Source organism: Moschus berezovskii, chromosome 4 (genome assembly GCF_049115385.1).
Source record: "Moschus berezovskii isolate FMDL1 chromosome 4, NW_MosBer_1.0, whole genome shotgun sequence".
Classification (NCBI taxonomy): Eukaryota; Metazoa; Chordata; class Mammalia; order Artiodactyla; family Moschidae; genus Moschus; species Moschus berezovskii.
This window is the reverse complement of record NC_142463.1, coordinates 58,966,401-58,989,049: the sequence shown is the minus strand read 5'-3', so window position 1 is coordinate 58,989,049 and position 22,649 is coordinate 58,966,401. Positions and strand designations below refer to the sequence as shown.

At 38.3% G+C, this 22,649-nt stretch overlaps 1 long non-coding RNA gene across 1 annotated transcript in view; it reads left to right on the top strand.

Moving 5' to 3' along the window:
- The first annotated feature begins 3,015 nt into the window (after positions 1-3,015).
- LOC148778054 (uncharacterized) overlaps positions 3,016-22,649 on the top strand; it is a 49,767-nt gene continuing 30,133 nt past the window's right edge. The window contains exon 1 of the long non-coding RNA XR_016037117.1: positions 3,016-3,102. This is a non-coding gene — a long non-coding RNA (uncharacterized LOC148778054). The remainder of the gene's footprint in view (positions 3,103-22,649) is intronic.

Genomic DNA, 22,649 nt, shown 5'->3' with positions numbered 1-22,649 from the left:
TCCAATGTTCACTGAAGCACTATTCACAATATCTAGGACACGAAAGCAACCTAGATGTCCATTGACAGATCAATGGATAGAGAAGCTATGGTGCAGGTATACAATGGAATATTACTCAGTCATAAAAAGGAACACATTTGAGTCAGTTCTAATGAAGTGGATGAACCTAGAGCCTATTATACAAGAGTTAAGTCAGTGAGAAAGAGAAAAACAAAAGTCATATATTAATGGATATGTATAGAATCTAGAAAGATGGTATTGATGAACCTATTTTCAGGGCAGCAATGGAGATGCAGACATAGAGAACAGACTTATGCTCTAGGGAGGGGTGGGGATGGGGAGGAAGGAGAGGGTGGGAAGAATGGAGAGGGTAGCACAGAAACATATACACTACCTCATGTAAAACAGATAGACAGTGGGGATTTGCCCTATGACTTAAGGATCTGGGGCTCTGTGACAACCTGTAGGGGCGGGATGGGGTGTGAGGTCAGAGAGTGGTTCAATAGGGAGGGACATAAGTATACTTATGGTTGATTTTTGTGTATGGCAGAAACTAACACTTTAAAGCAATTATCCTTTAATTAAAAACAAATTTTTTTAAAAGGCAGAAGCAGCAATTTGGACCTGGCTCAGCTGACCAAATCACAGTGAGGAAGAGGGTCATGCTGACTTCCTCACTCTTCTCTTTCACTATTGTATACCTCTTCTCTTGGAGTGAGGTAAGAAGTGACAGAGATGATATTTGAAGATGCCAGTGCAAACTAGAATAGGTGCTTTCTGGATGTGGAGGACACCCAAGTATTGACTTTTTCACTTAGGGGAAATTTTATGGGTTCTTCAGAAACCCTTCTCTTGAGGGTCTCATGCTAGACTATTCCTTAGTTCTTACTACATGGCTAAATCATCCATCAGCTTTGCTTTCAGAGACACAATTCCATTTCTCCTTAGATTCTTCTCAAACTGACTCAAGACTAGCTATCCTCTGTGAGTTTTCTTGAACCAAAGAAAAATGCCTTCATTTTTGCCCTTCACTACTACTCCCCCAACTTCTCTGGTGATAGAGCATGTCTCCTTCTGAATGCACAGCATTTCTCCTTGCTGTGCTTGGCTAACCTCTTTCTTGGGATTTCTCCCTATGCCTACTCTCAAATTCCAGAAGACATATGTAAGGCATTTTGCATAGCTGTCAAGAAGTTCCTTCATTTGATCCCACCTACAACTACCTTCAGAAAACCCTTTTTCTCTCAGTCTCCCGACTTAGTTTTATATACCTTCAATGTATAGTTGCTAAATCAGTTTCATGGCCTTTTGACACATTCTACACAGATGTTCTAGCATCTGTGGATCTCAGCTTTGGAACCATGTACAAAACTTTAAGAAAAAAGAAAATACTATAATGACAATCCACTACACATATATTCAATGTATAGTTTATATAATATATCTGAATCATATTAAAAAGTTTGGCATTTTGTGGGAGTTGTGGCAAAAGACCTACAACTCAAAGAAATGCAAAATGGTCATTGATCCTTAAAAATACACTATTAAATGAATAGAATTATTTAAAATATATTAATAAATGTATGCATATTTAAATGATGTCTATATTTTTAAATACAGCATATAGATTAAATAGGTTTTTTGACATCAAGAAAGATCAATGGCAGGGTCTGTTAGTATGCTTGCAATTTCATTATAGTGGGGGGCATTATTCTAAGGAAAAAGTACAGTGGAATGAGAAGAAGACAACTTTGAGAAGATTATCTACATATCTTCTCAACAATTTGTCTATAATAACAGAGTTTGGGAACAATATCAAAGATAATAAAGAAGATCTTCACATTTTTGCAATAAATAACCTTTTCTTCCACACTCTCATCCTCTTTAAAGATAAACTATTTTAGAGAGAATGATGGTGAAGCATTATGTAAACAATCAAAAATGCTAAAGAATGATTTCTGTGTCTCATTATACATCTTAAATTACTGTTCTCTCCTGGGGATCTTCCCTACCCAGGGGTCAAACCCAGGTCTCCCACATTTCAGGCAGACGCTTTAACCCCTGAGCCACTAGGAAAGCCCTCTTAAACAGTTAACTACTGCTAAACATAGCAGTAGTGACCCCTGGAAAAGAAATACTGATTGTTGACAGACTACAATCAGTATGGAGGCACTGCCCAGACTGAGACACACAACTAGTGGTGGAGCCCTTGGAGAATCTTGCCTTTTAGCAGTAAAACTGGAATTTGTCTAACTTGACAATGGAGTTAAAACTTCCACCCTCAAAAAAAGCATAGGATAATAAAATCTGAAACACTGAAATGCACAAATAATATAAGCTGTAAGATAATACAGAATTTTTGTTCTCCTTTGAAAGTTAATACTATATAAGAAAACATAAATCTTCAGAAATTTCAGACTATCTGAATTTTATTCTGGTTTTCTTCTTTTGCAACTTTATTCAGGCCTTGAGAAGTTTAGGTATACATTATCCGATTTCTCATTTTTAGAGTAACAGTTTATTTAGTTGCTAAAGTGAGGAAAGGGACCAGCTCTGCTATCTGCAAATTGGGGATTTATTTAAAAAACTGAAATATTACAAAGGACTGAAGTCATCAGAGACCTGCTCATTTGGAGCAAAATTTAAAATCTCACAATATGAAAGTAATTCTAGAGGGAAGAAAAAACATGTGTATAATCACATATCATATAGATTATTAATACTAGGTAAATAAAGCTTTTCCTACTTGATCTTGGGTGTTCCTTGTAAATTGAAAGGTAGAAAATTGCTGAAAAAAATCAAAACTTCACATTTAATTGAAATTAAAAGATATTGTATAGTCAAAGAAACAAATTTCTGATAGCAAAGTGATTATCAAACATTGAGATGAATATCTAAAGAAATGAAGACATTTCTACGTAGTATTACGTTTCTGTTGCGACATTTATGCTACTTCTCTCGATAGTTCTAACCAAAGTATTGTATACTGCAAATCCATCTAGAGACACAGCATACGTTCATGAGAACCCAACGACAAGCTTGGGAACTGCAGCTCAGAAGCTATAAGGAAAGAAGACCACTATCCCCGGACTACAGAGTGAGGTCATTTCTGCTTATATCTGCTTTCTCTTTCTCTCTTTCTTTCTCCACCTCTCCACTCCCTGTAGATTCCCAGAAGTATTCAACAGAATTAAGCTTTGCTTTTTTCTTCATTTTACACATAGGGCTACAAGGAATTTAGTCACTTCAAATTTCAAATTTTTTATCAGTCATACAAAAATGATAACAGCATCTGCGAACAGATTTAATACTGATGTGAAGTTGAAAATAGTGGTTAGGGAACCCTACCTCGGTCCTCTGTGGTGACCTAAAAGGGATGTAAATTCAAAAAAGAGGGGATATACATGTAAGTATGGCTGAGTTACTTTGTTGTATAGTAGAAACTAACACAACATTGTAAAGCAACTATACTTCAATAATTTTTTTAAAAGACAGTGGATGATAAACATTTAGCAGAGGTTCTGATGTAAATATTCAACATTTGTTAACCATAACTATTTTTCGTTTTCTGCCACTAATTTTGGCTATAACAATTTATACAGCCTTCAGTTCAGTTCAGTTCAGTCGCTCAGTCCTGTCTGACTCTCCGCGACCCCATGAATTACAGCACGCCAGGCCTCCCTGTCCATCACCAACTCCCGGAGTTCACTCAAACTCATGTCCACAGAGTCGGTGATGCCATCCAGCCATCTCATTCTCCGTCGTCCCCTTCTCCTCCCGCCCCCAACCTTTCCCAGCATCAGAGTCTTTTCCAGTGAGTCAACTCGTCGCATGAGGTGGCCAAAGTATTGCAGTTTCAGTTTTAGCATCAGTCCCTCCAATGAACATCCAGGATTGATCTCCTTTAGAATGGACTGGTTGGATCTCCTTGCAGTATAAGGGACTCTCAAGAGTCTTCTCCAACACCACAGTTCAAAAGCATCGATTCTTCGGCGATCAGCTTTCTTCACAGTCCAACTCTCACATCCATACATGACCACAGGAAAAACCATTGCCTTGAGTAGACAGACCTTGGTTGGCAAAGTAATGTCTCTGCTTTTTAATATACTATCAAGGTTGGTCATAACTTTCCTTCCAAGGAGTAAGCGTCTTTTAATTTCATGGCTGCAATCAGTATCTGCAGTGATTTTGGAGCCCAAAAAAATAAAGTCTGACACTGTATTATATAACTTTAAGTTTAATTCTCCACATCTAACTAATTCAGTGTCTTAGATGCTTCATTACAAAATCCAAACAGAGGAATTTGATTGGCTTAGGCCACAAAGTCACCACCATTCTTATGAAATGTCTGCCTTTCCATTGGTTTCCACCCACAATTGACTCAGCTATGTCTAGGAGATAAAAGAGAAAATATGGAATCCAGGAGTTTACTGTTCATACAGTAGGAATTGTTGGTAGGTAAGCCATTTCCTTTAGGATGCACATGGAGTTTGAGGCAGAAATGGTAAAAGTCCCTGGTAAACTATGATCCCCTATTTAACTGATATAACATAGATGTACTCTCAGTTTTGGCATATCATCTATTAATCATTTAGGTCTCCGATTTTGGATTTTCATGTTTCCACTATTGACCAAGAGTATTGGATGGTTTCCACTCCTCCTTTCCCTCTGATGACATGAGGTAGTGTTTGTATTGAAATAACTTGTTGTCAATGTGACTGAATTGGTCAGTATTGTTTGTCACAGCAGGTCCTCAGAATCAATCCAGAAGTGCCACAGTCCTGCTGTAATCAGGATTGATTATTATGAAAGCCAGCTGTGGCTCATCTATCTCATTGCAGATGGCCACAGCCTTTGATTCCATTGAGAAAAGTAATTTGTCACCAAAACCTCAAATGCTGCATTCACAGTATTTTACTTTCAAAGACATAGGGAGGATAAATGACCACATGGAACTGAATGTGGATTTGTCAAACCTGTTACTGAGTCTTTTCTATGTTGCAAGTGCTGAAATGGTGGCTGTGGTTCCCGGTTCTAAAGTCCCTTTGTATAAAGAAATTTCAGTAAGTTCAGCTAGACATAATTTGTGGTCCTTTGCCTTGCACAGACCTGGCATATCTGGGTTCACAGTTTTAGAAATCCATGTAATTTCCTATGAAAAGACAAATGTATCACTTAAGTCATAATAATATAATAATATATGGAGTTTTTAACAAATGGTTTTATTGTTGTACTTATTACTTCCCAATTTTGATAAGCATTTAAGTTTCCATACAAAATTACTTTTTTCATTTCTGTAATAAAGAAAGAAATAGATGAAATAGAAGTTTGATTTAAAAGTCTCTGTTTTGCTCCAGATAAGCTGGTTAAAAGACATTTGTTGAAGCTACTAAGGACCAGTTTTCAAAAGCTCGCTGCTAATTTGAGCCCTATCAAAGGAACACACATATGTACCCCCATTTTCAGTATAAATTAGGAAATACGAATAATTGAAGTGCTTTTGTGCTCTAAATTTTCATTAAATATAACTCAAATGCTAGTCTCAGACTTCAATCTTGTGTCAGGTTTACTTTAGCAAAATAAATTAGAGAAATAATGGACCAAATAAAGTGTTTTATCAGGAAATCCACACAAACTGAATAAAAAAAAATTTTTTTTTTTAAAGATAGTGGATTTCTTGGATTCTTCTAAATGGATTTTTAAAATTATTTTTAAGAATATATTATTTTGGTCATTCAAAGAATTGATTTTTTTGCTACCTTATAGAAATCAGACTGCTATCTAGAGTAATAAATTCGCAAAAGAAAGAAAAGACACATTTCCAAGAAAGAATTCAGGAAATCTTGCTTAGTAAATTGCTGCTAAATCTTGAAAAAGTAAATGTAAAAGAAAATAAATGGCAATAAATGTTTCTGAAACAAGCCAAGTACATTTTCAGCCTATCATTTGATAATTTACAAAGCATATGTAATTCACAAGTCATAATGCTAGGTAAAGTATATATGTTATTGTACTCATTCTACATTTTTATTTAAAACAGCATATTATCAGCTTGGATTTTATGGATAAGCTGGAATATAAGGCTTTAAGAAAGCTTAAGGAATTTATATAATTAGACATCCTTGGATTCTGAATCCTCTCTAACCATATCTAGTCATCAAATACCTAGAGATAAGTTTTACTGTTTTGTCCTTTACATACAAATAAAGAAGTGATGATGTTTATCAGAAATTATGGTGGAAAGAAGAGCTCAAAGATCAATAGGTTAATATTTATAAACCACAATTCAAGTGATAAAATGTCTGCAGATGCATAAAATAAACATTATGCTAATGATAGACTATTGATTATAAAAAAATTATCTTGCTCCAGGGCAACATCTTGCATTTGTTCTGTAGGTTGTAAGTATGTTAGTCTCAGGTAGATATTAAGTAACAGTAATAATTATTGTTTAGTAACTCCAACACTGCTGTGAAGAGCAAAGGTCTCAATATGCTATCTATAGGGATTTTTATTTTTTTAATTACCAAAGTTTTATAACTAAGACATGGAAAAATTAAAGCCTTTTATAATGCTCTATCAGATAAAGCAAAGCATATACTAAGCAATATATTCTTTTGCTTTTTCACCTAGAAATCTTATAAATAAAAAATCCCTGTGATAGTATTTTGTATTTTACTTAATATTTTCAACTGTTCAAAAATATCCTATTTTCTATATTTTTAATTTATTTACTGCTTATGATAACCAAATGAAACGTGAATATACAGGAAGGTCAGAGAGAAATTACTATTCTCTGTTCTGTGCTGTGGTTAGTCGTTCAGTCGTGTCTGACTCTGTGTGACTCCGTGGACTGTAGCCCACTAGGCTCCTTTGTCCATGGGGATTCTCTAGGCAAGAACGCTGGAGTGGGTTGCCATGCCCTCCTCCAGAGGATCTTCCCAACCTGGGGATCAAACCCAAGTCTCTTGCATTACAAGTGGATTCTTTATCAGCTGAGCTGCCAGGGAAGCCCAAGAATACTGGAGTGAGTAGCCTATCCCTTTTCAAGGTGACCTTCCCCACCCAGGAATTAAACTGGGGTCTCGTGTATTGCAGATAGATTCTTTACCAGCTGAGCTACGAGGGAAGCCCACTCCTCATTCTAATTGATGATATTAACATTCTTCTAGTCCTTCAGATCCATAACTTCAATCTAACCTTCAATTTTTTCTTCTTGCTCAGTACCCTGAATTACTTGTAAGTCCTACATTGATGAATCACTTGATGGTCCTACATCAAAATATCTTCTATATGCCTCTCTCTCTTTTTTTTTAATCCCTAAAGCAGTCTAGTTTAGATCTAATTTCTTTTCATCACTGTCATAAACTTCAGATTGGCCTGGTCATCACTGACTCTGCCCTTAGTCCATTCTTCATGTTAAAGATCCACTTTTCTATTATCTCTGCTCAAAACCTTCTATAATTCCTTATTGCACCTACAATACAAATTCAGTACTCTGATTTCCGTTTTTAGTCCTAAGAACTGATTAAACACACAAACTCTGGAATTGGATTGCACTATGTTTTAATCCTAACTCTTGTTCTTTATATAACCTAGCAAATGTTATTTAAGATCTTAGAACTCAACACAGGATTTGCATGAAGTACAAATGACACAAATGATTGATTGAATAATTAGACAAATATTTATAAATGTCCATTGTGTGCCAGGCATTGTCCTAAGAGTTTCTAGGGAGGTGGAATATAAATAGTCCGTGCATGCATGCCAAGTCTCTTCAATCATGTTTGACTCTTTACAGTCCAACCCTATGGACTGTAGCCAACCAGCCTCCTCTGTCCATGAAATTCTCAAGCAAGAATACTGGAGTGGTTTGCCACGCCCTCTTCCAGGGAATCTTCCCGACCCAGGGATCAAATCCATGTCTCATGACTCCTGTATTGACAGGCGTGTTCTTTACCACTAGTGACACCTGGGAAACCACACACAAACGTTTTTAAAATGAACTTTTTATTCTAGTTTTAGATTTATAAAATAATTATAAGGATAGTACAGAGAGCTTCCTCACACCATTTTCTCTATTTTTAACATCTATTAGTAATATAAATTTATTTACCAAATTCATAATTTATTCAGAGTTGCTTAGTTTTTACCTAATGCTTCAAGATACCGTCCAAAATACCACATTACATATCTCTTTAGGCACCTCGGTTGTGACAGTTTCTCAGACATTCCTTGATTTTGATGACCTTCACAGTTATCTTTATGTTGGATAGAAGAATTATGAAGAGAAATAAGCTAAATAAATGATTAAAGGATAAAGAGGGCTGTTACTTCAGATAGCATAGCTAGGTAAGTCAACCTCTGAGGAGGTGACAGTTGAACTGAAGTTGGAATGTATCAAGTGCTCAAGTGGCAGAACTATCTGTGGAAACAAATTTCTAGGCCCAGGAAATGCCATTGTAGATACTCTGAAGTGGGGCCTTGTATATATATGTGTGTAACATATCCTGTCGTAAACAAAGGAAAGAATAGAAGGAGAAAAAACATGCAGAAAATGGGTTGAGAGTAGAGGAAATCATCTTCAAGATTCCAAAAGCACAACACTGGTTTTAAGATGTGTTCTACCATCAAATACATCCTGGAACCATCATCTGTCCCCTTCCACAATTCCTTGACTGTAGTGGGTGCTCAGTAAATGCTAGTTGAAACAAATTCCTCATTTTGTAGATGAGGACTCAGACACTAGCTAAGTGGTATGTCCACTTGGAAGAGATTGAACTAGAAAAGAGCACTTATGATGCCTGGCCTGTGCTCTGCACTCACAGTTGTTTGGTGAGATGGCAAAGTGCTCCCTGTGGTCACAAACTACTTCGAAGATTCCTTTAGCAGAAACTTAATTGGACCTGTGGGCTTTAAGGATTTATTCATAAATAAGTGACATAAAAAATAAAGATTATATTCAGCTATGAGAAAGCTAATACTATGTATGAATATAATTAGTTTGACCTGGAAAATCAAGCCAATTATTTTTCCTGAATTTCAATACATCATGTAAAAAGGAGGCACTCTAAGTACATCTGGTGATGACCTGACTTCACAACAATTGAGAATGTCCCCCAGATTTTTGACCTAACATCCTTGAAACTCAACCAGTGATTAAGTGAGTACATGTATTTAGTACCCTTCTAATACTAGATGCTTTCTTCTAAATCACTTTTACTACTAAAATCAATTATTTAGATAATGATGGAGATTTTTTTTTTTTTAACTTGCCTCAGATAAAGCATTGACAAGTAGAAAAGCCCATAGCCTTATCAATAACTTCCTTAACAAAGTTCTTTACTGAGCATGGCCTGTCACAATGAACACAGCTAATCATAGGGGTTTTGACTTATCACCTACAAAGTGCTTTTGGATTGACTTTCTAATTTGTTCCTTACAATAGCTCTGAGGCAGCTTTTTCTACTATCTTTAGTTTTGGAGATGACAAAACTGGGACCAAGTGAGTTTTCAATAGTTAACTTTATAAGTGGTTTACATAGGACTTGAACTTAGATATTCTGATGCCAAATTTCACCCTCTTTGAATGTTAAAAAATACTAATATGAAACAATACATATTGCCGCCTGGAAAATGGAATATATGTTTATTTATCAACAAAAAACCAAGTGTATACACACACACACACACACACACACACACACACACACAAGCACACACATACTGTGAGTTAAGCCTGACCATGATGAGGTTGGAAAGGAGAGTTCTTGTGTTCTTCACCACCCACAATGCTGTCAAGGAACTTGAGGGAAAAATGTCTACAGGACCATTACAACCACTGGTCTTAGTTTTCTGAAAGTAAACCATGGTGATTTATGTATAAGAGTTCTGAGACAGCCAAAATGCATTCCTCATTGATGGAGTGAAAGTTGCTGACGTCTGTCTGATTCTTTGTGATCCCATGGACTATACAGTTCATGGAATTCTCCAGGCCAGAGCACTGGAGTGGGTTCAATCCAGTTCAGTTCAGTCATTCAGATATGTCAGACTCTTTGCGACCCCATGGACTGCAACATGCCAGGCTTCCCTGTCCACCACTGGCTCCTGGAAGTTGCTCAAATTCCTGTCCATCGAGTTTGGTGATGCCATCAAATCAACTCATCCTCTGTCACCCCCTTCTCCTCCCACCTTCAATCTTTCCCAGCATTAAGATCTTTTCAAATGAGTCAGTTCTTTGCATCAGGTGGCCAAAGTACTGGAGTTTCAGCTTGAACATTAGTCCATCCACTGAATACCCAGGACTGATCTCCTTTAGGATGGACTTGTTGGATCTCCTTGCAGTCCAAGGGACTCACAAGAGTCTTCTCCAATACCACAGTGAAAAAGCATCAATTCTTTGGCGCTCAGCATTCTTTATAGTCCAACTCTCACATCCACACATGACTACTGGAAAAACCACAGCTTTGACTAGATGCATCTTTGTTGGCAAAGTAGTGTCTCTTTTTTAATATGCTGTCTAGGTTGGTCATAGCTTTTCTTCCAAGGAACAAACATCTTTTAATTTCATGGCTGCATTTCACCATCTACAGTGATTTTGGAGGCCCCCAGAATAAAGTCTCTCACCGTTTCCATTGTTTCGCCATGAAGTGATGGGACCAGATGCCATGATCTTTGTTTTCTGAATGTTGAATTTTAAGTCAATTTTTTCACTCTCCTCTTTCACTTTCATCCAGAGGCTCTTTAGTTTTTCTTTACTTTCTGCCATAAGTGTGGAGTCATCTGCATACCTGAGGTTACTGACATTTCTCCCTGCAATCTTGATTCCAGGTTGTGCTTCATCCAACCCAGCATTTCTCATGATGTGCTTTGCATATAAGTTAAGCAAGTAGGGTGACTATATACAGCCTTAATGTACTCCTTTCCTGATTGGAACCAGTCTAGTATTCCATGTTCAGTTCTAACTGTTGCTTCTGAGGCAGGTCAGGTGATCTGGTATTCCCATCTCTTGAAGAATTTTCCAGTTTGTAGTGATCCAAACAGTCAAAGGCTTTGGTATAGTCAATAAGGTAGAAATAGATGTTTTTCTGGAACTCTCTTGCTTTTTTGATGATCCAGAGGATGTTGGCAATTTGATCTTTGGTTACTCTGCCTTTTTAAAATCCAGCTTGAACATCTGGAAAGTCAGGGTTCATGTACTGTTGAACCTGGCTTGGAGAATTTTGAGCATTACTTTCTTAGCATGTGAGATGAGTACAATTGTGTGGTAGTTTGAACATTTTTGGCATTGCCTTTCTCTGGGATTGGAATGAAAACTTACCTTTTCCCATCCTGTGGCCACTGCTGAGCTTTCCAAATTTGCTGGCATATGGAGAGCAGCACTTTCACGGGATCATCTTTTGGGATTTGAAATAGCTCAACTGGAATTCCATCACCTCCACTAGCTTTGTTCGTAGTGATGCTTCCTAAGGCCCACTTGACATCGCATTTCAGAATGTCTGTCTTTAGGTGAGTGATCACATCATTGTATTATCTGGGTCATGAAGATCTTTTTTCTATAATTCTTCTGTGTATTATTTCCATCTCTTCTTACTATCTTCTGCTTCTGTGAGGTCCATACCATTTCTGTCCTTTATTGTGCTCATCTTTGCATGAAATGTTCCCTTGGTATCTCTAAATTTCTTGAAGAGATCTCTAGTCTTTCCCATTCTATTGTTTTCACTATTTCTTTGCATTAATCACTGAGGAAGTCTTTCTTATATCTTCTTGCTATTCTTCTGGAGTGAGTAGCCATTCCCTTTTCCAGGGGATCTTCCCAACCCTAGAATCAAATCCAGGTCTCCCATACTGTAGGCAAATTCTTTACCAGCTTAGCTACCAAGGTAGCCCTCATGGGTGGAGGAATGTTATCAAACATAGTTGGACTATAAAGAAAGCTGAGTGCTGAAGAATTGATGCTTTTGAACTGTGGTGTTGGAGAAGACTCTTGTGATTCCCTTGGACTGCAAGGAGATCTAACCAGTCCATCCTAAAGGATATCAGTACTGAGTGTTCATTGGATGGACTGATGTTGAAGCTGAAACTTCGATACTTTGGCCACCTGATGCAAAGAGCTGACTCATTGGAAAAGACCCTGATGCTGGGAAAGATTGAAGGTGAGAAGAGAAGGGGACGACAGAGGATGAGATGGTTGGATGGCATCACCGACTCTATGGATATGAGTCTGAGTAAACTGTGGGAGTTGGTGATGGACAGGGAGACTGGGCGTGTTGCAGTCCATGAGGTTGCAAAGTGTCGGGCACAACTCAGTGACTGAATTGAACTGAACTGTTGTCAAATAGCAAACAAGATAAAATTTGTCTTTACCAATATAATCTGACTCCCTATATTCTTCATTCCTGCCTTTTTATCATATCTAGAATTCAGAGCCTCAAGGTCCTTGGCTTTTTTTCCCAGATGACTGATCTGTGTGAGAAATAGATTTAAGGGACTAGATCTCATAGACAGAGTGCCTGATAAACTATGAACAGAGGTTCGTGAAATTGTACAAGAGACAGGCGTCAAGACCATCCCCAAGAAAGAGAAATGCAAAAAAACAAAATGGCAGTCTGAGGAGGCCTTACAAATAGCTGTGAAAAGAAGAGAAGTGAAAAACAGGAGAAAAGGAAAGATATACCCATTTGAATGCAGAGTTCCAAAGAAGAGCAAGGAGAGATAAGAAAGCCTTCCTCAGTGATCAATGCAAAGAAACAGAAGAAAACAATAGAATGGGAAAGACTAGAGATCTCTTCAAAAAAATTAGAGATACCAAGGGAACATTTCATGCAACGATGGGCTCAATAAAGGACAGAAAACATATGAACCTGACAGAAGCAGAAGATAGTAAGAAGAGGTGGCAAGAATATACAGAAAAACTTTGCAAAAAAGATCTTCATGATCAGTGTATCACAACGGTGTGGTCACTCACCTAGAGGCAGACATCCTGGAATGAGAAGTGAAGTGGGCCTTAGGAAGCATCACTACTAACAAAGCTAGTGGAGGGTCATGGAATTCCAGTGGAGCTATTTCAAATCCTGGAAGGCGATGCTGTGAAAGTGCTGCACTCAATATGTGAGCAAATTTGGAAACTCAGCAGTGGCCACAGGTCTGGAGGCCACTTTTCATTCCAATCCCAGAGAAAGGCAATGCCAAAGAATGCTCAAACTACTGCACAATAGCACACATTTCACATGCTAGAAAAGTAATGCTCAAAATTCTCCAAGCCAGGCTTAGCAATACGTGAACCATGAACTTCCAGATGTTCAAACAGGATTTAGAAAAGGCAGAGGCACCAAAAATCAAATTGCCAACATCTGCTGGATCATCAAAAAAGCAAGAGAGTTCCAGCAAAGCATCTCTTTATGCTTTATTGACTATGCCAATGCCCTTGACTGTGTGGACCACAACAAAATGTGGAAAATTTTGAAAGAGATGGGAATACCAGAGCACCTGACCTTCCTCTTGAGAAACCTGTATGAAGGTAAAAAAGCAACAGTTAGAATTGGACATGGACAACAGACTGGTCCCAAATAGGAAAAGGAGTACATCAAGGCTGTATATTGTCACCCTGCTTATTTAACTTATATGCAGAGTATATCATGAGAAATGCTAGACTGGAAGAAGCACAAGCTGGAATCAAGATTTCCGGGAGAAATATCAATAACCTCAGATATGCAGATGACACCACCCTTTCGGCAGAAAGTGAAGAAGAACTAAAGAGCCTCTTGATGAAAGTGAAAGAGAAGAGTGAAAAAGTTGGCCTAAAGCTCAACATTCAGAAAACAAAGATCATGGCATCCGGTCCCATCACTTCATGGGAAATAGATGGGGAAACAGTGGAAACATGGTCAGGCTTTATTTTTTGGGGCTCCAAAATCCCTGCAGATGGTGATTGCAGCCATGAAATTAAAAGACGCTTACTCCTTGGAAGGAAAGTTATGACCAACCTAGACAGCGTGTTAAAAAACAGAGACATTACTTTGCCAACAAAAGTCCGTCTAGTCAAGGCTATGGTTTTTCCAGTAGTCAAGCATGGATGTGAGAGTTGGACTCTAAAGAAAGCTGAGTGCCAAAGAATTGATGCTTTTGAATTTTGGTATTGGGGAAGACTCTTGAGAGTCCCTTGGACTGCAAGAAGATATAAACAGTCCCTCCTAAAGGACATCAGTCCTGGGTGTTCATTGGAAGGACAGATTTTGAAGCTGAAACTCCAATATGTTGGCCACCTGATGCGAAGAGCTGACTCATTGGAAAAGACCCTGATGCTGGGAAAGATTGAGGGCAGGAGAAGAAGGGGACGACAGACGATGAGCTGGTTGGATGGCATCACCGACTCAATGGCCATGAGTTTGGGTAGGCTCTGGGGGTTGGTGATGGACAGAGATGGCTGGCGTGCTGCAGTTCATGGGGTTGCAAAGAATCAGACATGACTGAGTGATTGAACTGAACTGAACTGAATCTCTTAGGAGTCTTTCACTCTGCCTTGCAATCAAAATGCTTGAAATACCTGAACCTTTAATTTCCGCATCATTTCCTCACCCTTCTTGTTCTGTTGATCCTAGCAAAATCTTAGGAAGAAAGCAGGGTCATGGACCAATTTAGGAATGACGGTTACTTTCCATTTTTTACCAGGTGATTTTCATTCTGAAGGGGATTCTTCTCTTCACTCATTAGTTAATCCTTTATCCTCTTATTCACTCAAGAACTATTTAACAACCAGTCATGTACCAGGTGTTGTGTTAATATTTTTGTAGATAAATGATGGACAAAGGAGATCTAGATCGATCCTTCATGTTTTTATTTTCTACCAGCAATTACTTCTGTGACAAATTATGTTATATTGTAATTAATGCAACGTTTAGCAAGGACAGGATGTTAAAACACCAATATCCTTCCTGAATCTGGGGAATTAGGAAAGATTTCTTGAATAAATTATTGTTAGCTGAAATCTGAAGATGCATAGAAGTTTGCAAGGTAAAGCAAATATTGATTACACAATAAAAATTACAGAAACAGACTTAGTAAAGAACTCAAAGATAAATCAGACCCAACTTCTGAACCCAAGGAATTTCAAATATAAAACTAAGATTAAATTTATCTATAAATAGAAGAGAGAAAATGTCATAAGAAATATATAGCAAGGCTCAGTGATGGTTCAGAGGAAAAAATGAAAGTATTTCCAGATTGGAGGAAAAAGAATAGAATTTGATATGGTCTTTCAGTTATGGTATAGTGAATGAAAAAAAAAAAAAAAGAACAGACAGAGCCAAAATGAAAACAATACCCGTTGTGGATGTGACTAGTGATGGAAGTAAAGTCTGGGGCTGTAAAGAGCAAAATTCCGTAGGAACCTGGAATGTTAAGTCTACGAATCAAGGCAAATTGGAAGTGGTCAAACAGAAGATGGCAAGAGTGAACATTGACATTTTAGGAATCAGAAAACTAAAATGGACTGGAATCGGTGAATTTAACTCAAATGACCATTATATCTACTAGTGTGGGCAAGAATCCCTTAGAAGAAATGGAGTAGTAAACAAAACTACCATAGTTAAAAAAACAGTCCAAAATACAGTACTTGGATGTACTCTCAAAAACGACAGAATGATCTCTGTTCGTTTCCAAGGCAAATCATTCAGTATCACAGTAATCCAAGTCAATGCCCCGACCAGTAATGCTGAAGAAGCTGAAGTTGAATGGTTTTAGGAAGACCTCCAAGACCTTCTAGAACTAACACCCACAAAAGATGTCCTTTTCATCATAGGGGACTGGAATGCAAAAGTAGGAAGTCAAGAGATACCTGGAGTAACAGGTAAATTTGGCCTTGGAGTACAAAATGAAGCAGGTCAAAGGCTAATAGAGTTTTGCCATGAGAACACACTGGTCATAGAAAGCACCCTCTTCCAAAAAAACAAGATAAGACTCTACACATGGACATCACCAGATGGTCAATACCAAAATCAGATTGATTATATTATTTGCAGCCAAAGATGGAGAAGCTCTATACAGTCAGCAAAAGCAAGACCAGGAGCTGAAGGCTCATATCATGAACTCCTATTGCCAAATGCAGACTTAAATTGAAGAAAGTAGGTGAAACCACTCGACCATTCAGGTATGACTTAAATAAAATCTCTTATGATTATACGGTGGAAGTCACAAATAGATTCAAGAGGTTGGCTCTGATAGACACAGTGCCTGAAGAACTATGGACGGACGTTCATGACATTGTACAGGAGACAGAGATCAAGACCATCCCCAAGAAAAAGAAATGCAAAAGGGCAAAATGATTATCTCAGGAGGCCTTACAAATAGCTGAGAAAAGAGGAGAAGGTAAAGGCAAAGGAGAAAGTGAAAGATATACCCATTTGAATGCAGAGTTCCAAAGAACATCAAGGAGAGATAAGAAAGCGTTCCTCAGTGATCAGTGCAAAGAAATAGAGGACAGCAATAGAATGGGAAAGACTAGAGATCTCTTCAAGAAAATTAGAGATACCAAGGGAACATTTCATGAAAAGATGAGCACAATAAAGGACAGAAATGGTATGGACCTCACAGAAGCAAAAGATAGTAAGAAGAGGTGTGCTGTAGCCCATGGGGTCATAAAGAGTCAGACATGACTGAGTGACTGAACTGAACTGAAGTGATAGTGAATATTGTGTTGTACTACCCAGGTCTCTCTTCATAATCAAAATACGCATTCCCAAAGATCCTGTGAATATTGGGTGATAAGAGCTAGGAGCTGTGTCCTTCTCCAGTGTTTGTTTTTGACAGAAAGGAACATGTTTCTCCCAAATTTATATCTCTTTTGGGGGGATGACTTTAACCAGAAATTAGCATGGCATCACAAATATCTGACGCTGTTTCCTTGTTTGAGCTAAACTCCAAAGAATCATCTCAGTTTCAGAGCTTACATATCATCACCTGCTGTTGCATCACATTTCAGCTTCCCACTTCTGCCCACTGCTGCTTTCATTTCTCTTCCTTCACAATTTTTCTCATGGCACTGCCCAATAAACTTCTGTACACAAATCTCTGATTTTCAGCGTTTGTTTCCAGGAAAGCTAATTTGTATCAATTGGCACTGAGAGTGGTGCTAGGAAGTAGACTATAAAATGGAATTTTGGATTTGGACAGACCAGTTGGCCATGAGGATTTCATCACTCTTGGTGATTGGAATATGGATAGCTGTTGACATGCCATAGGAGGACAATCGTTAAAACTTTCTTTTTTTCAGTAGTGGTGAGTTGGATGTGGGATAGGTTATTGGTGGAAGGGAATGTGCCAACAGGTGCAGTATCTTAAATGTTGAGAGATTTGAAGGAATTGTAATTATAGGTGTAATGGCTTGGATGGCTCTTTTGAAAGAATCTAGACATTCGAGAAAGCCAATGGGAGGCTGAGAGTAATCACCAATTTCAATCTAAATGTGAAAGCCAGGGGCCCCTCTTAGATAATGTGAAAAAGTCTCTCATTTCCTGTAGTTTGAAGGCAGAAGAAGCTGAAGATCAGCCTAGGGTTTAGTTATAAGAGTAACAAATCTCCAGTGAAAGTTGAATTCTCCATGTTAGCAAACTTGTTATGCCAAGGTGAAAAATGGGTTATGGTTTTATGCTCTAAAATTCTTGAATTTTTAGATGCTCTAAATTATCTGGGACTACAGAAGTGGTCCACTGCTCCCAGTTAAAGGCTACCTTCTCTCCTGGTGCCAAATCAACAAATAATATCAAATCTCAATAATAAATCCAGCAGATAAATGCTGAGCCTCTTAATTGGGGAAAAGAACTATACACTGGTGACAATGAGAATGGCAGGATTCCCAAATAATAATCAAAATAGAAGCAAGAGAATTTATGATGCACATACGGTTGGAGTGGTAACTAGGATGTGGGCAGATGTTGACTTGCTGAAAGCAGTGGAGATGATTAGTAGAATATATTTTTTTCCTAGGTAAGCGGCAGATATCAAGAGTGTTGTTTACATACACAATTCTAAAAAAGAATTCATAACTAGAAAGATGAGGCCAACAGCCATAAATAAATCATATATCTTGCTCAATTTCTATAATTAAGCCTGTTTTCAGGTCTAGAATTGACTGAATAAAAGGTTCCAGGAAGAAAGATCTTATAATACTAGTGCTACAGTGAGTAAATATAATACCCCAGTTCTTTACCTAAATAACCCCTGATCTTGTGCACTGGGAAAAGAGGATTAGTCAGATATTTTGAGAACAACTGGATACAGGACCTCAGTTAATCTTGATATAGGGTACCTGTTAGAGTGGAGTATGAGGCCCAAGAGGAGACATATTTGGTATTTGGCAAAACCAACGATTCATTGATTCCTTCATTCTATGGAGTAAGAACTATCACAGGGAAGGCCAAGCAGAAGTCTCTGAAACCTCTCCCTCAAAAGTGTATCCTAAGATAGTTAATCAAAATAACTCTGCAATCTGGAAATAATAGTAAATACTACTGCAATTATTAAAGACTTCAAGGATGTAGAGATAATTGTGTGTCTACCAGAACAATGGGTATCTATGGCCACATGAACATTTAATGTTTCTTAGTTCAACAGTTTCATAGTTCAATTCTCCACGTCCCCATGACAGCTTCCATTTAATTCTGCAGTCTAGTTTCTATGGAAACACAGATGGAGCCTAGAAGATGACAACAGACTTCTTCAGACTCAACTGAGTAGCAACACCAATTGAAGTTGTTATACCAAATGTTGCTGTCTTTGCTAGAAAGATAAACATGGCCTTAGGCACATGGTACATTACCAGTGAACTGGAGCATGCAGTCTTTTTTATCTCTATCAACAAGGTGGACCAGAAGCAAATTGAATTCTCATAGAGTGAACAGGAGTACTTGTTTACTACCTTATCTTATTTACTATTGTTTGCTCTCTATCAAAATATAATTAGAAGAGATCTAGATCACATATACATGCCATATAATATCATACTGGACTACTACACTGATGACATCATGTTAATCAGATCAGGTGAGCAAAAAGTGCCAGGTACGCTGAGGGCATTAGTAAGTATGTACACTCTGAAGGATTGAAACTAAACCTTACAAATATTCAGGAAACTGACTCATCAGTGACATTTTAGGGGTCCAGTGCATGCCAGGACATCTTTTCCAAAGTAAAGACAAATGGTTGCATCTTATATTCCTATCACTAAGAAATAAATATGGTATGTGGTAAGCTTCTTCAAATTCTGGAGGAAGCAGATTCCACATTTAGAATTATTGCTCCAATCCATTTACTGAGTGACATGGAAGGCTGCCACATACAAGGAATATGCTCTGTGTAATCCAGGCTGCATTTCAAATAGTCTTGCCACTTGGGCTATACAATCTGGTCTTCCCTCTGGTATTAGGTATCTTGGTGGGTAAAACTCCAAAAAAGAATCATTATATAGACATGCAGCGATCTGGCGTCAGTCATGCCATCTGCAGCATAGAGTTACACACTATTCAAATAAACAACTCCTTGTGTGCTATGGACTTCTGGTAGACATGGAGAATTGAACTATGAAACATCAAATGTTCATGTGGCCAGAGATGCCCACTGTCCTGGCAGACCCTTGAATTATAAGATCGGGCAGGCCCAGTTTTGGGATGGAGTATGAATAGAGCCATGAGGTACATACAAGAGGCTTGAACAGGTTGCCCAGAACCACATGTCATCTATCATAGTTGTACTGTTATCTTATCCTATGGCCACATGAGGGAGTGTCCTTTATGACCAGGTGATAGAAAAGTGGCTGACTATGTTTCACCAGTTAGGTTGGCTTGGAATGTGAGTGTAAGTGCACGAGAACTCCACTCAGGAATGATCCCATATGTGTGTTAAGGGGAAGTTTTCTCATTTATCACAGCTTTGGTCATTGCCCCAAATTTAGCACTCTATGTGGAAAGAATTCCAGTTTAAATATATATATGGACTTATGGGCAGTGTCAAATGACTCAGCTCAGTGGTTAGGTGGTTTGAAAAGAGAAAGAAAAAAGAAGTCAGAATAAGGAGGTCTACAGAAGAGAAAAGTGAATAGATCTATGTGAATGGGCATAAAGTGAGGTAATTTTTGAAATGCATGTTAATTTCTACGAGAGCATTTAATACAGAAAAACTGCTAATCAACTAAGTAAAATAAATCAAGCAGTCAACTGGTTGACCTCAATAAGTCTTTTGTTATCAGCCAATCAAATGCTGCCAAAATGAACTTATGAACAGAGTAGCCATGGTGGAAATGATAGAGTTCCAGATTATGTGCACCTACTTACAAAGACCAATCTAACTACTGCTGTAATTTAGAGTCCAATATGTTGGCAATAGACACCAATAATGAGTCATTGATATGGCACCAACCCTCAGGGGAATAACCACCAAATTAATGGCAAGCTGGTTTTGCAGAATTCTTTTTACTCTAGAAGGGCTGTGATGAATATTGGTTGAGATCATGGTATACTCTTGATATGGGTTTGCACTTCCAGAATCTGTGCCTTAGCCAGCACAACTATCTGAGAGTGTTTTATCCAAACATAGAATCCTGCTTAACATTTCTTGGCTCAATGAACCCACTTTATAGCAATGGAAGTGTGACAGTGGGCACATAGTCATGGGTACACTGGTTCTACCATATACTACACCATTCACTGGTTGCTGCTCTCTTTAAGGTACAACTGCGGTACTAATTTTATGCTAATACCCAGAGTCAATAAATATCATTCCATGGGATGTACGATTCAGTAAAATAAATGACCATTGTATGGTGCTATGTCCCCAAAAGATGAAAAGCATGTCTGGGAAGCAGAGGGTAGAAATGTAAGTGGCCTCACTTCCCATCTCTTGCAGTGAACTACTTGGGAACATTGTGCATCCACATCTATTACTAGGCTCCGTATGCCCAGAAATACTAATTCTTACAGGAGGATCCTTTACTCCAGGGGATGCCACATGAGTTCCATTAAGCTTTATGTGATGGCTCCTACCTAGTCACATTTGATTATTTTTGCCAAGAGACCAAAAGGCAAGGACAGCAGTAGTGACCTTTGTGGGTTAACTCACAGGAGGAAGTAGGGCTACTGTTAACACACTGGGAGCAAAGAAGAATAAATTAGGCACCCAGATAATCCACTGAATGGATCAACTTCCATTCCTGAAGCATTTCTTAGTACTTTCCCACCATACAGCTTGGTGGGAAAAAGAAAAGGGAGCAGCCACGGTCTGATAAATTTATGGTGACCCGGGGACCAGAAACCTCAGATATTAGGATATAGTTCATTTACATGGTGACCTACCTAAACCAACAGAAGCCCTGGACTGGGGGAGTGTAATATACAACAAATATTAGAGGATGGACAGTGAGTATCAAATGCAGTTTCAGGCTCTGATTTGTTACAATCATCTTCCTTTCTTAAGTTGTCCCAGGAAGAGAGCCCAACCAGTATTCTGGAATTTTTCGTGGGTACAGTGAAACTGCTCTATGAAGCAAATAGGTTTGAGTGACATGAGGGATCAGCTAAAGTGGATGTGTTGTGGTGTACTGGTTTGCTTTTATCACCTGCTTGAATCTTAGCTGACTATTTATAGCTAGTTACATCCTTGTTCTGCTTTATATGCCAAAGCCTTTGACTGTGTGGATCACAAAAAAACTTTGGAAAATTCTTAAAGAGATGGGAATACCAGAGCACCTTACCTGTCTCTTGACAAATATGTATGCAGGTCAAGAAGCAACAGTTAGAACCAGACTTGGAACAACGGACTGCTTCCAAATTGGGAAAGGAGTACATCAAGGCTGTATATTGTCACCCTGCTTATTTAAACTATATGCAAAGTAAGTTATGCGGAATGCTGGGCTGGATGAATCACAAGCTGGAATCAAGATTGCCAGGAGAAATATCAATAACCTCAGACATGTGGATGACACCACCCTTATGGCAGAAAACAAAGAGGAACTAAAGAGCCTTTTGATGAAAGTGAAAGAGGAGAGTAAAAAAGCTGGCTTAAATCTCAACATTCAAAAAACCAAGATCATGGCATCCAGTCCCATCACTTCATGGCAAATAGATGAGGAAACAACAGAATCAGTGACAGACTTTATTTTCTTGGGCTCCAAAGTCACTGTAGATGGTGACTGCAGCCATGAAGTTAAAGGACACTTGCTCCTTGGAAGAAAAGCTATGGCAAACCTAGACAGCCTATTAAAAAGCAGAGACGTTACTTTGCCAACCAAAGTCGGTCTATTCAAAGCTATGATTTTTCCATTAGTCATGTATGGATGTGAGAGTTGGACCATAAAGAAACCCAAGCACTGAAGAAAAGATGCTTTTGAACTGTGGTGTTGGAGAAAACTCTTGAGAGTCCATTGGACTGCAAAGAGATCAATCCAGTCAATCCTATAGGAAATCAACCCTGAATATTCATTTGAAGGACTGATGCTAAAGCTCTAATACTTGGCCACCTGATGCAAAGAACTGACTCATTTGAAAAATCTCTGATGCTGGGAAAGATTGAAAGCAGGAGAAGGGGACGACAGAGGATGAGATGGTTGGTTGTCATCACCAACTTGATGGACTGAGTTTGAGCAAGATCCAGCAATTGGTGAT